We start from the raw sequence: 17222 nt of genomic DNA on the forward strand, positions 1-17222 counted from the left end.
GTCGCCCGGACATTGTCCACTTGGGTGGACATTGTCCACTTGGGTGGACATTGTCCGGTAGGTGAGATTTGGGGCTATTCTGAGCCGTTAGATGCAAATCCAATGGCCAGATTTGGTCAGAGGATAAGGACTGCGGGATTTAGAGGGTTAGGCCTAGCAGGTGCGTTTTTTTGAGGGGGTGGCTGCAAAATGACTAGGGAAAACCCTAGTGAAGTGAGAGGAGTCTCTCTAGGGGGTGTTACTTATATAGGGTTGGTCTCGGGTGGGGTGGACCTCGTCCGTCCGATCGCGATCCGATGACCACGAACGGAGGACGTGGCTAGGTGGCACTACTGACGTGTGTAGATGGGCTATGTAGGGGTGAGAGAGAAAACGGGCGGTGCGGCAACGAGTTTTAAAACACCAACAAACGTCCGACGAATAACCAAAGACGGTGCCGCTACGGTCGATCGTTCGGGTACCAGACGAACTCCGATCGCGACGAAATTCGACAGGTGGCCTGGCTACAACTAACTACGACCGCATGCCAAGTTTTACCCCGATCAGAGAAAGTTGAAGACACACTTTAAAAACAGGGTTTTGACGAAGCCGCGGGCGCGTGCGTGTGCGGTCGGGCTCAGAACGGACAACAACGTGAACCGGCAACTAACAACGGATGCATGTTTTGAAAACGGGCGGCAATGGGATGTCGATGCAATGCTGAAGATGCCCATGATGCGATGATGATGCGACAAATGAAATTACCCACACGACGAAAACGGAAAGAAAGGGAATCTTCTCGAACATCGGCATCAGGCTGCCACACTCCACTAGTTTGTAATATCACGTAGGTCGATTTGGTGGTGCACGGTGTAGCCCTGCTAGATCAACTTCTCCAACACCGCCGCCATGCCGTCGTGCTATCGTAGATTGCGGCTACCTCTTCGCCCCTCTTGATGGATCAAGAAGGAGGAGATCGTCATCGAGCTGTACATGTGCTGAACACGGAGGTGTCATCCGTTTGGCACTAGATCGTGATTGGATCATGGGACGGCTTGCGATTTGGATAACGGAGACATTCTACTACGTCAACCGCGTTTCTTAATGCTTCCCGCTTAGCGATGTCAAAGTGTACGTGGATCTGATCTATCCTCTCGTAGATGGTCGTCACCATGGATAGATCTTTTGTGTGCATAAGAATTTTTTTTGTTTCGCATGCAATGTTCCCCACCAACAACATGATTAGTCATCCAAAGATAAATGACATGATTAAGGTAAGGCATGCTTGTTCTGCAGTTCTAAAAGAAAAGGACTATTTCTTCCGGTTGCTACTACTTTTCACACTTGAAAGTCTCAACACTAGTGTAGAAATTACGAAATGAAAACGCTATGTTTGTTGATTTTGCAATTTCAGAGTAGTATGAGCAAACAAACAAAAAAAGTAACCACACACAGGATTGATAAGAATAACATAACAGCTAGAACGATTCTACTCTTGCTTCTTCTCTAAAGAAACAATAAAAGTGGATCTACCTTTATTTTGTGATGGGGGTTTAGGGAGACAAGCAACATTGTAAGAAGCTCATGCCCAAATTGGTGTAGCCATGAAAACTAACAAACCATGGTCTTGTGATCTTAAATGGACGGTTGGTCCTTTGTTTTGGCATGTGCATATATCTTCTACAGAGAGGGAAAAGATATTACCTCTTCCTCCCCCTCCGCATCCTGCTATCTTCAACATGTATGGTGTTACAAGCATCTAGATTGAGAGGAGAGTAGAGAGAGGAGAGGCGGGTGCCTTACAGTGGGTCAGGCGATACACCGGAGGTGAGGTGGAGGTCGGGGACACGAACGTGACTCGAGGGCACCGGATGACGACAACGACAGGAGGACGCGCAGAGGGCAAGACAGTGATAGGAGGGGCATGAAGGAGGGGAAGGGTGGCAATGGAGGGCACACGGAGGAGGGCAACGGCGGCGATGAAGGGAGAGCGGAGGAGGGCGATGGCAGCGACAGGAGAGGAGGAATGTGGGGGGATGGGGAAGAAAGCCCATGTGCACGCGGAGGGTTAAGTGGATGTAGCGGTAGCGCTGGTTTAGAATGAGCGCTATAGCTAGCAATATCATTTGTTTAGACCGAGCGCTATAGCTAACTTAGCTATAGCCCTGGTTCTAAACACACACTACCGTTATAGCTAAGTCATTTCCCTTTTTATTTTCATTTTATTTTTTACCTTTCTCCTTTTTATATTTCTTTTCATTTTCATTTCTATTCCTTCCGTTCTATTACATTTTATTTTTCATTTCCTTTCTATTTTTTTTATTTTTTTATTTTTCATTTTTCTCCCTTTGAAAGACGACCGATATGCATGATGGGAAGGGCGATATATATTATATCATTTGACCATTAATGATTAAGTGCGTATATAAAATAGGAACATATATATAAATGATGGTTTCTCAGCATTGACATTTTCACTACTAAGTGAGATTTTTCCTTTGTTGTTCACTGCCGAATAATTGATCCCCTCAATGTGACTTTTCCTTTTCCATGCAGTACGATTTTTCTTAGGTAATGTAGTCTTGCTTCTTCTTTTGACATATACTTCATCGTCATCATCATCTTCCCTCATCGGGTCACCATAGTGGTCATAGTCTTCCTTGTTAGCAACTCCGTCCCTTCCGACGATGCTCCTTTTCCTCAACTCAACACAACACGCCTCGGATTGCTCGGGTCAGGTACGAAGAAGCATTGTGTCATGTGCTTAGCCTGTACCCATGGAACAGTTTTGGCGATGACGTTCAAGTACCGGTTCTCTCTTTTGACTGCATTAGGCCATTTGACATGGAACATCATTGCACAGTGTTGTCCAGCGTAGTCAAGCTCCCAGATCTCTTTGACCCTTCTATAGGATCTTTCAGGTTCGTCGTTGTCATCGGTCATGCATTCCATCGTCATCCCTGAGTTGTAGTAATCATTGTTTATGTCTTTGGCCTCCATGTAAAACATGTATCCGTTGATATCATATGCATGATAGGTCACGAGGTTGGCCGCGTGGCCATGTTCTAAGGCGTGTATGGGCAGTCCGTCTGCAATGCAATCTTCCAGGGGTTTAACAAGAACATGCTCTTTGAACCAACGCAAGAAAGTGGACTTGTTCTCTCTAGTAACTATGGCATCCGTCTTGTGTAGCCCTTGGTCACGATGCTTCTTCATGATGGTTTCTTTGTGGAGTTCCATGAAAGGATCTACCACGTCTAGGTGTTGTAGCACAACTAAGTTTGCTATGCCCAAGTCGTTGTGTCGACCCAAGTGGTCCACATGTAATTCCCTCCAACCGTTAGTATCACCTTTTCCTCTGACCCTCCCATGGTGGTTCTTGATGGGGAAATTAACAATAGGGTTTTCTCCACATAGTTAATTCTTGCAGAAGGAGATGCACTCTTGGGTCAAATATCCTTGCACGATGCTTCCATCCGGATGGGACAAGTTATGAATGAAGCCTTTGATGACCCCATTCATCCTCTCGAATGACATTGTATTGTGAAGGAATGACGGCACGAGGTCGATGATGTCATCCACAATGTCGACACATAGATGCACCATGATGTCAAAGAATGCGAGCGAGAAGTAAATCTCAAGCTCATTTAGTATGACAACAATCTCTTCCTCTAGACTTCAGAGTTGCTTCACATTGATCGACTTTTGAGATATAACATCGAAAAAGTTGCACAAACCTGTAAGTGTTTCACGGACGTGCTCGTCCATTATACCTCTAAGGGCAACCAGAAGGATCTGCATCATAATCATGTGATAGTCATCATACTTCATCCGGATGAACCTTTTCTTCTTGGTGTCTAGAAATTTTCTTATCTTCGCATAGTAACCGGAACTAACTTGATTCCGACGAGGCGCTTGAAGAATTGATCGATCTCCTTTGGACTTAAGGTGAAGCAAGAAGGGGGCACAATAATTCTCTTCCTTCTTGTTGACTTTTCTTCCCCTGTCCCCCGCCTCCGTCTCCTTGGACTATTTACAGGACGACATGTGGAGATCTACACTGATCTTCAAATCTTCCAAGTCTCTTATTGCCTTCGGCCCATCCTTGGTCTTATCCGGCATGTTCATCATTGTTGCAAGCAAGCTCTGAAGGGCATTCTTCGTGATATGCATTTGATCAAGGCAATGAGGCGTGTTGATGTTGGGCCAATACTCCAAGTCCCAGAAAATAGGCCTCGTCTTCCATGCCTTCAGCAGCGGGGCACTGTTCCCAGTACTTTCAACGCCTTTTTCATCTTTCCCGATGCGGGACACTGTTCCCAGTTTTTCAACAGCTCATCGATTTCGATGCCGCTCCTCTTACATAGAGGTCCTCGATTCTCAGCCTCACAATTGAATAGATCTCCACGGTTTCTCCATGGATCATCCTTCTCGAGCAATCTTCGATGCCCCATGTACACAATTTTCCTAGACCTGCCATCTTTCGTTGATGTTAACTACTCAGACGTTGTATCATCCATGCACCGGGTGCATCCACAATATCCGTGGCACACCTAGCCTACAACATATCAATAACCAAGAAAGTCGTGCACCGTCGTTATCAGCACGGCTCACATACAGAAATACTCACCTTTGCTGGTGTCCCATGTATTGGCTGGTGTTTTCCATAACATGTCTAACTCCTCTTTTAGTAGCCATATATACACATTAAAATTATTTGCCGATTGTTCGGCCCTTGAATCAGCATGCTCATGTGTATGTACTTCGACTTCATGCACAACTAGAGGGGAGGTTGTACATCCCTGCAAACACGGGTCATGTGCTATTGTCGGTGTTCTGCTTGAAAAACGGCTTCATGCCATCAGTACTCGTGCCAAGCATGATGCCTTCCATCATCTGTGAATTATCTATATTCTGTGTTGAATGCTCACTGATACGTCTCCAATGTATCTATAATTTTTGATTGTTCCATGCTATTATATTATATGTTTTGGATGTTTTATATGCATTAATATGTTGTTTCATATTATTTTTGGGACTAACATATTAATCTAGAGCCTAGTGCCAGTTTTTGTTTTTACCATGTTTCTGAGTATTGCAGATAAGGAATATTAAACGAAGTCCAAACGTAACAAAATCTCCAGATTTTTTTTTCTTGGACTAGAAGACACCTAGCAGACTTGGAGTAGGGGCAGGGCACCTGCCAGGAGGCCACAAGCCTGCAGGGCGCGCCCTAGGGGGTGGCCATGCCCCCTGGCTTGTGGGTCCCCTGCAGGCCTCCTAACCCTATTCTTTGGCCTATAAATTCCCAAATATTCTCGTATCACCAAAAAGTGAAATACAAATACTTTTCCGCCGCCGTGAGCCTCTATTCCCGAGAGATCCAATCTGGGAGCCTTTTCCCGTAATCTGTCGGAGAGGGAATTGATCATGGAGGGCATCTACATCAACTCCATTACCCCTCCGATGAAGCGTGAGTAGTACACCACACACCTACTGCTCCATAACTAGTAGCTAGATGGATTCTTCTCTCTCTTTGATCTACAGTACCATGTTCTTCATGATATTCATGGAGATCTACCAGATGTAATACTCTTTTATGGTGTGTTTGTCGAGATCCAATGAATTGTGAGTTTATGTTCATATTATCTATGAATATTATTTGAGTCTCTTCTGAATTATTATATGCATGATTTCATATCTTAACAAGTCTCTTTGAGTTATTGGTTTGGTATGGCCAACTAGATTGGTAATTCTTGCAATGGGAGAAGTGCTTAGTTGTGGGTTCAATATTGCGGTGTCCTCACCTAGTGACAAAATAGGGGTAGCGAGGCACGTCTTGTTTTGTTTCCATCAAGGTAAAACATGGGGTTTTCATCATATCCCTTGAGTTTATCCCTCTACATCATGTCATCTTACTTAATACGTTACTCTATTCTTCATGACTTAATACTCTAGATGCAGGCAGGAGTCGGTCGATGTGTTGATTAATAGTAGTAGATGCAGAATTGTTTCGGTCTACTTGACACGGACGTGATGCCTATATGCATAATCATTGGCTTAGATATCTTCATAATTATTCGCTTTTATATCAATTTCTCGACAGTAATTTGGTCACCCATCGTATTATTGTCCTTTATGAGAGAAGCCTCTAGTGAAACCTATGGCCCCCGGGTCTATTTTCCAGATTATATTTTGAGATCTAAAAACCAAAAATACCAAAAATACTTTGCTGCAATTTATTTACTTTTATTTCCACAATCTTTTATATCTATCTCTATCAAATATCATCCTTGCAAATAACTTTGAAGGGATTGACCAGCCCTGTATAGCGTTGGGTGAAAGTGTTTGATTATTTGTGCAGGTGCTAAGATTGGAGCCTTGCTTGTTCCTCCTACTAGATTGATACCTTGGTTCTCAACAAACTGAGGGAAATACTTATCTACTTCGATACATCACCCTTACCGCTTCAAGGGAAAATCAACGCAACCTCAAGAGGTAGCACTCACCACTGGCTAGCATCCGTGAGGTGTTGAAGCTTCAGATCATCTCCGTTATCGGGCTTCCCCCTCTCCGCGTGCGAGCACATGAGCTTTGCTTCCTCAGGATCTACGAAATAACATTGCAGATGGTGAGTGATCGATAAATTCCATACAACTTTCTGACGAGATTTCTTCCTAGCCTTCGTGTATCGAGAAGCATTCCACACCGCACAACTGGTTTTTTCCGCATGCTCCTTCCAATAAATGATGCAATCGTTGATGCATGCATGGTATCTAATGTGGGGCATATCAAGAGGGCACACAATCTTCTTGGCCTCATCGACACTAGTAGGACACAGGTTCCCTGAGGGAAGAACTTTATTATGTTGATACTTCATATGTTTGTCGAGGCTTGTGTCTGTCCATTTGTTTTTGGCCTTTGTCTTTAGAAGCTCGAGCGTGAAACTCAAGCGGGTCACCTAAGGATCGCAACGTCATACAATGGAGTAGCCAAGTCTACCTCTACTTGCGCCACCTTGGCCTCCTCACTTGAAGCGGCTCTATCGCTATTCATACTCTTAAGAAGCAATTCTTGAACATTAGGGTCCTACACGACTAAACTTAGTAGCGTCAAAGACTGTGACGTATCCGCCTCTTATCCGCCATGTCCGGGGTCTTCTTTGTTGATACGTCCATCGTATCTACTTTTCCTAATTCTTTTGCTCTTGTTTTGGACTCCAATATGCATGATTTGAATGAAACTAACCCGGACTAGCGCTGTTTTCAACACAACTACCATGGTGTTTTTTTGCATAAATAAAAGTTCTTGGAATGGAGCGAAACTTTTTGGAGACTTTTTCCGGAACAAATGAAAAATACCGGAACGAAGACCCACCAAAAGGGAGGCCACGAGTGCTCACTAGACATCAGGGCGCGCCCGCCAGCCCCCCCCCCCCCCCCCCCCCCCGCGCATGGCCTGGTGTCTAGTGAGGCCCATGGGGCTCCGCCGACCCTAATTCCAGCACTATAATATCCTATTTTTTGAAGAAAAATATAAAGGTGGAAGTTTCATCGCATTTCACAATACGGAGCCGCCGCCACCTCTTCTTCTTCATCAGGATGCCTTATCTGGAGTCTGTTTGGGGCCCCGGAGAGGGGAATCGTCGGTCTTCATCATCACTAACCCTCCTCCATTGCCAATTCCATGATGCTCTCCTTCAGGAGTGAGTAATCCCTTTGTAGGCTTGCTGGTCATTGAAGAGTTGGATGAGTTTCATCATGTAATCGAATTAGTTTTGTTAGGGCTTGTCCCTAGTATCCACTATGTTCGGAGATTTATGTTGCTATGACTTTGCTATGCTTAATGCTTGTCACATGGGCATGAGTGCCATGATTTCAGATCTGAACCATTCATGTTTTCACCATTATATCTTTGTTCGTGATCCGATCTTGCAAGTTATATGCACCTACTATGTGTTAGGATCTGCATACCCCAAAGTGACAATAATTGGGATTCTATACGGTAATTAGCGTAGTATGAGGAGTTCATGTATTCACTATGTATTAATGCTTTGTTCTAGTTCTCTATTAAAGGGAGGCCTTAATATCACTTAGTTTACTTATGGACCCCGCTTCCACGGGAGGCTATGTCAAAAGATGTCATGCAAGTTCTTTTCCATAAGCATGTATGACTATTTACGAAATACATGCCTACATTATATCCATGAACGTACGGGGGCTAGTTCTGTGTCTCCCTATGTTATGACTGGTACATGATGAATATTATCCAGCAATATTACCGATCCAATGCCTATGTATTTTCTTCATATTGTTCTTGCTAAGTCACTAATGTTGCTACTGCTGTTACAACTGCTATAAAATTTCTATCATTGTTACTATTACTAGAGCTACTCTTACTATTGCTATCAAAACTATCATATTATTGTGCTACTGATCACTGTGCTGCAGATACTTAATATGCAAGTGTGGTTGAATTTAAAACTCGGCTGCTAATACATGCAAATATTCTTTGGCTCCCCTTGTGTTGAATCTATAAATTTGGGTTGAATATTATACCCTCGAAAACTATCACGATCCCATATACTTGTGGGTTATCAACACCATTTTCTGGCGCCGTTGTCGAGGATCATAGCTATATTTGCTAAGTCACTTGGGATATCTTTTTATTGATCACTATGAATAATCTGAAAGATCCAAGAACCAATATTGTTCCCTCTAAAATGAGGGGAGGTAACGAATTGCCATCTAGCTCTGCACTTGATTCACCTTTCGTTTTAAATAGACTTGCAACACTACCACCACATGCTATTAATCTTGATATGTCGCAAGTTATTGATGATGCTACCTCTGCTATGAATGATGCTTATGATGATGCTAGTACCTTGCTTGATGATATTGGGCCACTACGTGAATTTCTTGATGAATAACCTGCTAGAGCTGAAGAAATTGAGCATGCTGAAACTGATGATACTACTGAAACTGATGAATTCTTCGCTACTAAAAATATTGAAATACCTCTTAGACATGACTATCCTAGAACTGAATGCCTTAAATACCTGAAGGTTATGTTATGGATGAAGAAATTTCTAGAGACTTTCTTGCTTGCGAGGATAGAGAAGATCTTAAGAAACTACTATGCAAGTTGAAAGAAAAATCCTTGAATGCTAGAATGAAATATGATCCTAAGTTTGCTACTTCACCTATGTTTGTTACCGATAAGGATTATGAATTCTCGGTCGACCCAAAGATAATACTCTAGTTAAATCTAATCCTTTTCATGGCTATGAAAATGAAACTGTTGTGGCACATCTCACTAAGTTAAAAGATATAGCCACCCTATTTACTCATGATGAGAAATTTCTCTACTATTATATTCTAAAATTATTTCCATTCTCATTAAAGGGTGATGCTAAGATTTGGTACAATACTCTTGCTCCTGGTTGTGCGCGTAGTCCCCATGATATGATTTACTACTTCTCTGAAAAATATTTTCCTGCTCATAAGAAACAAGCTGCCTTATAGGAAATATTTAACTTTCTGCAAATTGAAGAAGAGAGTCCCCAACAAGCTTTGGGGATGATTATCCAATTTCTTAATGCTTTGCCTGATCATCCTCTTAAGAAAAATCAAATACATGATATATTTTATAAGGACTAGCTGATGCTTTTAGGGACTACCTAGATAGTTGTGTTTTCAGGGACCAAACTGTCAGACAACCTGAGGAGTTATTGACTAATATATTGAAGAATTATGATGAATGGACACTTTCTGAACCACCGCCTAAACCCACTGCAAAGAAGAGGGTTATCTTATTCCTTAGTCCTCAAACTATGCAAGAGGAAAAGAAATGTATTAGGGAAAACGGCATTAAAGCTCAAGATGTTAAGAATTTACCACCTATCGAAGAAATCCCTGGTCTCAAAACACCACCAAAGGTGGTGGAGGTCAATTCTCTTTAAAAGTTTTATGAAGGTGACATCCCTTATAATAAACAACCTAGTCAATGCGTATCTGAGTTTAATAATTATATTATAAAGTAAGATCATTTCAACTCCTATGTTTTGAAACAATTGAAAAAGAACTCTGATATGGTTGCTCGTTTAAGTGACTTGTTTTTTAGACTCATCAATGATGTAAGAGGTGTAGGAAAACATGTTTCTATGGTTCAAAACCAACTAGAACAAGTTGCTAAATCTCAAAGTGAGCTACTTCATGAAATGAATGATCATGTTGTTAGAGTAATGACTAGAGGAGGAACTATGACTCAAGATCCACTATATCTAGAAAGTCATCCTAAAAGAACTGAACAAGATTAACAATTAATATTGATGAACCTAGTCCTTCTAGGAAGAAAAAGAACAATAAAAATGATAAGACCTTGCATACTTGTAGTGAACATGAAGTAGAAAAACCTTCTGCTAATGCTAATGATATCTCTATCTCTGATGTGGAAACTCAATCTCGTAGTGAGCTTTCACCTCGTGATAACGAAAATGATAACGATGATGCTCATGTAGATGATCAACCTGACAATGATAAAGAACTAGATAATTATGTTGATATAGAACCTGTTATTGATCTTGATAACCCACAACCTAAGACCGAACGTTATGATAACAGAGATTTTGTTGCTAGAAAGCATGGCAAAGAAAGAGAGTCATGGGTTTGAAAGCCCATGCCTTATCCACCTAAATCAACTAAGAAGAAATATGATGAAGAATTTGAACGCTTTGCTGACATGCTTAGGCCAGTCTTTTTGCGTACTCGTCTAACTGATCTATTAAAGATGGACCCTTATGCTAAGTACATGAAAGACATCATCACTAATAAGAGAAAAATACCTGAAGCTGAAATACCTACGATGCTTGCTAATTATACCTTTAAGGATGGAGTACCTAAAAAACTAGTGGATCCAAGAATACCAACTATACCATGGTCCATAAAAAATAACTATGTGAAAACTACTTTATGTGATCTAGGAGTTGGTGTTAGTGTTATGCATTTTTCTTTATACAAAATACTTGAATTGAATAAACTCACACCAACTGAAATTTCATTGCAAGTGGGTGACAAATCAACTGCCATACCCATTGGTATTTGTGAGCATGTACCCATTGTTGTTGCTAATGTTACTATCTTGACAGACTTTGTTATACTTGATATACCCCAGGATGACAACATGTCAATTATCCTTGGTATACCGTTCTTGAATACTGTAGGGGTTGTTATTGATTGACACAAAAGCAAGGTCACTTTTCATGTCAATGGTAAAGAACATACAGTGCATTTTCCAAGGAAACAATTTCAAGTGAATGGTGTTAATGTTTTTGAACAATCTGTGACTACCACCAATGAAAGTTTTCAACTACCTCTACCTACTGCCAAAAATAAATATGAGATACTTATTGTTGGGGATATGCACATCTCCATTGAGGTAACTTAGTATTTTACGAAAATTCTTTGGGATCATGCTAATTGGAAGTGGTTATTAATAAGACTTGATCAACCTTGTTAATGAATAATTCTCAAGAGGCATGAGGTCGATGAATTCATTAGGCACAACTCTCTGGACCCACTTTATTTTCCATGTTATTTTTAGTTAAATACAATAAGTGCCATGATTATCCTGTTTTCTGAGTTTTCTGTGCAATAAAAAAGTGCCCAAAAATAAAAGTTCTCCAAATGACCTGAAATTTTCACACGATAATTTTTATCAATATTTGAGAATATCTGGCACTAAAAACACTACAGGGGTATCCTAGGTGGCCACTTGACACCAGGGCGCGCCTGCCCCACCAAGCATGGCGAGGTGTCTAGTGGTCCCCTCGAGGGTCCCCTCACTTATTCCTTCAGCCCACTTCATCACCTACCTCCAAAAAAATCCCTCTATCTCTTGCTCTCAAACCCATGGATTTCGATCTCTTTGGTCAAAACTCCATTTCTGAAACTATTTTGGGGGATTGCTCCTTCGTATGTAAATCCCCGGCTCTTCCAATTATTTTTTGCCTTAGTGGTTTATCTTAGAAGTAATTAGCTACTATAGGTGTTGTAGTAGATGAGCTTGCATGGTGAATTCTTTAATTTCCAAGTAGATTGAATGCTGGTTTTGTGCTCTAGGCATCCCTATGAGTAGTTGCTACCACTCTTATGAAGTGTTGTTAACTATTATTTGTGGCTCAAATAATTTCAGAATTTAGTTCTTGCAAAAATGAACCTCTTTAGTAGGAGTTCATCCAAGAAGACTGCGAAGGGGGTTCTTCGTGAATCGTCTGTTGATGTACTTACCACCCCGTGATTAATGGAGGTTTGGCCGTGCGAGTGGCCACACACTTCTTTCATGGAACAAGCAGGATTCCACCATGAGTTTGCGCAATTCGTGGCAAATGTTGGGTTGATCAACTTCATCGCAATAGATGAGTGTTACCAATACTATACCCTCACTAATTCCTTTGTTGAAAATTTCTATTTCCTAAATAGGCATGATCCACCTTCAGTACGGTTGAATCTATATGCCGAAACCCACCAAATACCGCTTACTGAATTTTGTGAGATATGTTTAATTCTCTGTCACGGGGAGTTAAGAGAACCCAAACGGGTAGAGTTTCAGGATTTCCTCGTCACCTTAATAGCCGGTTAGATGAGAGGTGTGTCAAAAGCCGTAGCCCCGAGCATGTAGTTTCCTTTAGTGAACTACTTTGCTTTATTTATCATGGAGTGTTTAACTGCTAGGGGGAAGGGTAGTATCCTTAGCGCTCCTGACCTTGCCATTTTGCAACGAGCAACCATAATGATCATACCTTTAATTCAGATATATTATTGCTCGACGTTTACACAATAACAAATCTAAGGGTAAAGTTCACGGTGGTATTTATGCCACCCGCTTAGCGAAATGCTTCAACGTCCCTTTTTGTCATCATGACTATATTTTAGCACAAACTTGTCTAGTTCGCGAGTCTATGGTTCATCATCAATTTATTGACAGTAATGATTCCCTGGATAACCTTCCGTATAACTTAGTTTTTAGTGAGGTTACCCAAGATATTATCCCATTGCCTGCACCTCGTCTGTTTGATTCTATTGTCAGGAACGGATACAACATCATGCCTGAAGACATTATTGCCTACGGAAATGCCCAGGTAGTGACCTAGCAGGAGCCCGGGGTGTGGGACTCTATGGTGCTGCCACCAAAACACTTCAAAATGAGGCCGGACGGCTACTACGGGTGGTGATTACCAAGCTAGGCCAAATAAGATTGGGGGACTACATGTTTCGACCGACTTTACATTCATGCTAGCGTATTCTAGTTGTCGGTGTTCACACTCTTTCATGGTATTATCCTTGTTAGATTTATTTCTTGCCTTCTTTTTGTGTGTTTGATAAACTTGCAGAAACTCAAAAAGTTTTCTCTTTTTCTTTTACATGTTGGGAGCTTTCCCATGTAAATAGTTTTTCTTGTTTTAGTTTCCCTTCTTTAATTTGCTTTCCTCTTGAAAAACTAAAAAGTCCAAAAATATTTTAGTGTATTTCTGTGCCTTTGTTTTCCCTTCTTTGAGTTATACCCAAGGGGAAGACCATGATGAAAATGTTGATTGGCTCTCATATGCATTGTTATTTATCTGATAAAGGGCACATATTATTTGTCTTCTCCTTTTGATGGAAAGTTGCTGATTCCATCTTAGTCGACGACATTCTTGCACTATTGTTATTTTTATATCGTTCGGTCGTGCAATTGAAAGGTAATGAGCCGATATTTGATGGAGTGACTATGGCAGAGAAAAGTGGTTATGAAGTCAAGTTGTTTTTTTTGTAAATATGTTTAGACGAGTATCCACAATTTTGCGTATTATTACCAAACATGTTTTCGATGACAATTAGAGATTATAATTGTTCATGCCATGCTTATAAGTAGCTAGGAGTGGGCAATGATTTATCTTGGATGTCAACATGCATTAAACTGGTTGTGATGTAGTATGATTATATGGTATCATCCTATGAATGTTCGAGTGGCTTGACTTGGCACATGTTCATGCATGTAATTGAATCAAAACCAACATCGCCTCCACAATATTTATGTTCATGGTGTTTATATCCTACTCATGCTACTATATATGAAACGATAATTACTTATAAAGCATGTTCATGACCGTCTTCGCTCTCTAGTTGGTCGCTTACCAACCTATTTGCTAGCCTTCGCCTGTACTAAGTAGGAATATTTCTTGTGCATCAAAATCCTTGAAACAAAGTTATTCCAGATGAGTCCACCATACCTACATATATGCCCTATTACCCTGTCGTTCCAAGTAAATTTGCATGTGCCACCTATAATACTTCAAGCGAACTTCTGTTTGTGTGCCTGGACTCCTCATGGAGCAACACGGGGCATTTAGTATCTTCCATGCTAAGCGGGTTATTCTCATGACGAGTGATTATTCACTTGTCCTTGCCTGAGAGGGGCTAGTAAAAAGGGACTCCTAATCACGAAATCATAAATCGCATATAATAAAACAAAACTCCGCCTGGATTGTTGTTGGTATTGACGGCGCTCATGGATTCGGCTAGCCGTGGAGCGTGTTTGTTGATGGAGGGGCGGGGTAAACCTTTACTTTTACCACTTTGGAACCACCACTAACTTGTTTAGGATGGAAGATACCAATAACTCTTGGTCGTAACATTGACAGGAAGGGTGTACCTCCCAAAATAATTTATCTCAAATACTTATATGAGCTCTGGCACCACTCCAAATCCTTGCTTCCCTATGTGAAGGGACTTTCTATTTACTTTCATGTTATTTTAGTTTTACTTTGAGTCATCACCTTCTCAAATAAGCACCACACATAAGAGCACTGATATCATTCTCATTCTTTGGGTCTAGTTAGTCGTTGTTTGCACATGACTCAATCTCTTTTACCATGAATTACAATGTATAGTCACTGCATGAACTTTGGAGGTGCTCTACATTTATGTTTTGCGGTATCAGAAAAGGCTAGCGAGATACCATTGTTGTCATATTATATCATGATTGTTTTGACCAAGTGTTGGTGTTTGAGTTATCTTATTATTGGTCTCTAGTTGATTATGCCATTGATATGAGCTAATATAGTTTCTAAGGGTTATTGTTGTTATGATTAGTCATGAGTAATGCTCAAAACCTGGGTGCCCTCTAAGCATGTCCATGTAAACAAGAACAAAAGAGTATATAAAAGTTATTGTTTATCACTTTCATTTCGTCAACTGAATTGCTTGAGGACAAGCAATGGGTTAAGCTTGGGGGAGTTGATATATCTCCATCGTATCTACTTTTCCGAACGGTTTTGCTCTTGTTTTGGACTCTAATTTGCATAATTTGAATGAAACTAACCCGGACTGACGTTTTTTCAGCACAACTACCATGGTGTTGTTTTTTGTGCATAAATAGAAGTTCTCGGAATGGAACAAAACTTTTTGGAGATTTTATATGGAATAAATGAAAAATACTCGAACCAAGACCCACCAGTGGGGAGGTGATACGTCTCAAACGTATCTATAATTTTTGATGGTTTCATGCTGTTATCTTGTCAACCTTGGATGTTTTATATACCTTTTATATCTTTTTTGGGACTAACTTATTAATTCAGTGCCAAGTGCCAGTTCCTGTTTTTTCTGTGTTTTTGACTCAAACGGAATAAAATCCCCGAAATAAATTTTTCCAGAACAGAAGAAGATCGGGGGACTTGAGGGCCAAGGCAGGGGGCCCACAGGGAGCCCACAAGCCCTGTTGCCGCGGCCAGGGGGGCCCGTGGCAACCAGGCTTGTGGCCTCCCTAGCGCTCCCCTGCCCTAGCTCTTTGGCCTATAAATTCCCTAAAATCGCAGAAAAATTCAGGGCATCCACGAAAACACTTTTCCGCCACCGCAAGCTTCCGTTTCCGCGAGATCTCATCAGGACACCCTTCCCGGTGCCCTGCCGGAGGGGACTTTGGAGTTAGAGGGCTTCTACATCAACATCATCGCCTCTCCAATGACTCCTGAGTAGTCAACTTCAGACCTACGGGTCCGTAGTTAGTAGCTAGATGGCTTCTTCTCTCTCTTGGATCTTCAATACAAAGTTCTCCATGATCTTCATGGAGATCTATCCGATGTAATCCTCTTTGGCGGTGTGTTTGTCGAGATCCGATGAATTGTGGATTTGTGATCAGATTATCTATGAATTATATCTGAGTCTTTGCTGATTTCTTATATGCATGATTTGAGTCTTTGTAAGTCTCTCTGAGTCTTGGGTTTTGTTTGGCCAACTAGATCTACAATTCTTGCAATGGGAGAAGTGCTTGCTTTTGAGTTCATACCGTGTGGTGATCTTTCCCAGTGACAGAAGGGGCCGCAAGGCACGCATCGTGTTGTTGCCATGAAGGGTAACAATACGGGCTTTCATCGTAGATTCGAGATTGTCCATCTACATCATGTCATCTTGCTTAAGGCATTACTCTGTTCTTTTGAACTTAATACACTAGATGCATGCTGGATAGCGGTCGACATGTGGAGTAATAGTAGTAGATGCAGAAAGTATCGTCTACTTGTTTTGGATGTGATGCCTATAGATATAATCATGGCCATAGATAAGTCACGACTTTGCGCGGTTCTATCAATTGCTCGACAGTAATTCGTTCACCCACCGTCTACTTACATTCATGAGAGAAGCCACTAGTGAACACTACGACCCCCGGGTCTAGTCACAACTATCGTCTCCACTTTCACTTTTACTTTGCTTTGTTTACTTTTTGCTTTCAGTTCTCACTTTGCAAACAATCTATAAGGGATTGACAACCCCTGCATAGTGTTGGGTGTAAGCTCTTTGTGTTTGTGCAGGTACTTGTGACTTGACGCGATCCTTCAACTGGATCGATACCTTGGTTCTCAAACTGAGGGAAATAATTACCGCCGTTGTGCTACATCACCCTTTCCTCTTCAAGGGAACACCAACGCAAGGCTCCAAGGCCGCGGGGAAATCCTTTGCATATTTGCCAAGGAAGTCCCTATAGGCGTAGCTCGTAGCAGCTAGATTTCTGGCGCCGTTGCCGGGGAGGATCGCTTGCCGAGGAGGATCAAGTCAAGAATATTCTCCCATCAACGTGCCTACTTATGGCACCGTTGCCGGAGAGGAGAGATAAAGTCAACATTTATCCAAGTAAGTGTCACAAACTCATCTCTTGCATTTACCTTTTTTGCCAGTTGCCTCTCGTTTTCCTCTCCCCCACTTCACAATTTG

Source organism: Hordeum vulgare, chromosome 6H (assembly GCF_904849725.1).
Source record: "Hordeum vulgare subsp. vulgare chromosome 6H, MorexV3_pseudomolecules_assembly, whole genome shotgun sequence".
Classification (NCBI taxonomy): domain Eukaryota; kingdom Viridiplantae; phylum Streptophyta; class Magnoliopsida; order Poales; family Poaceae; genus Hordeum; species Hordeum vulgare.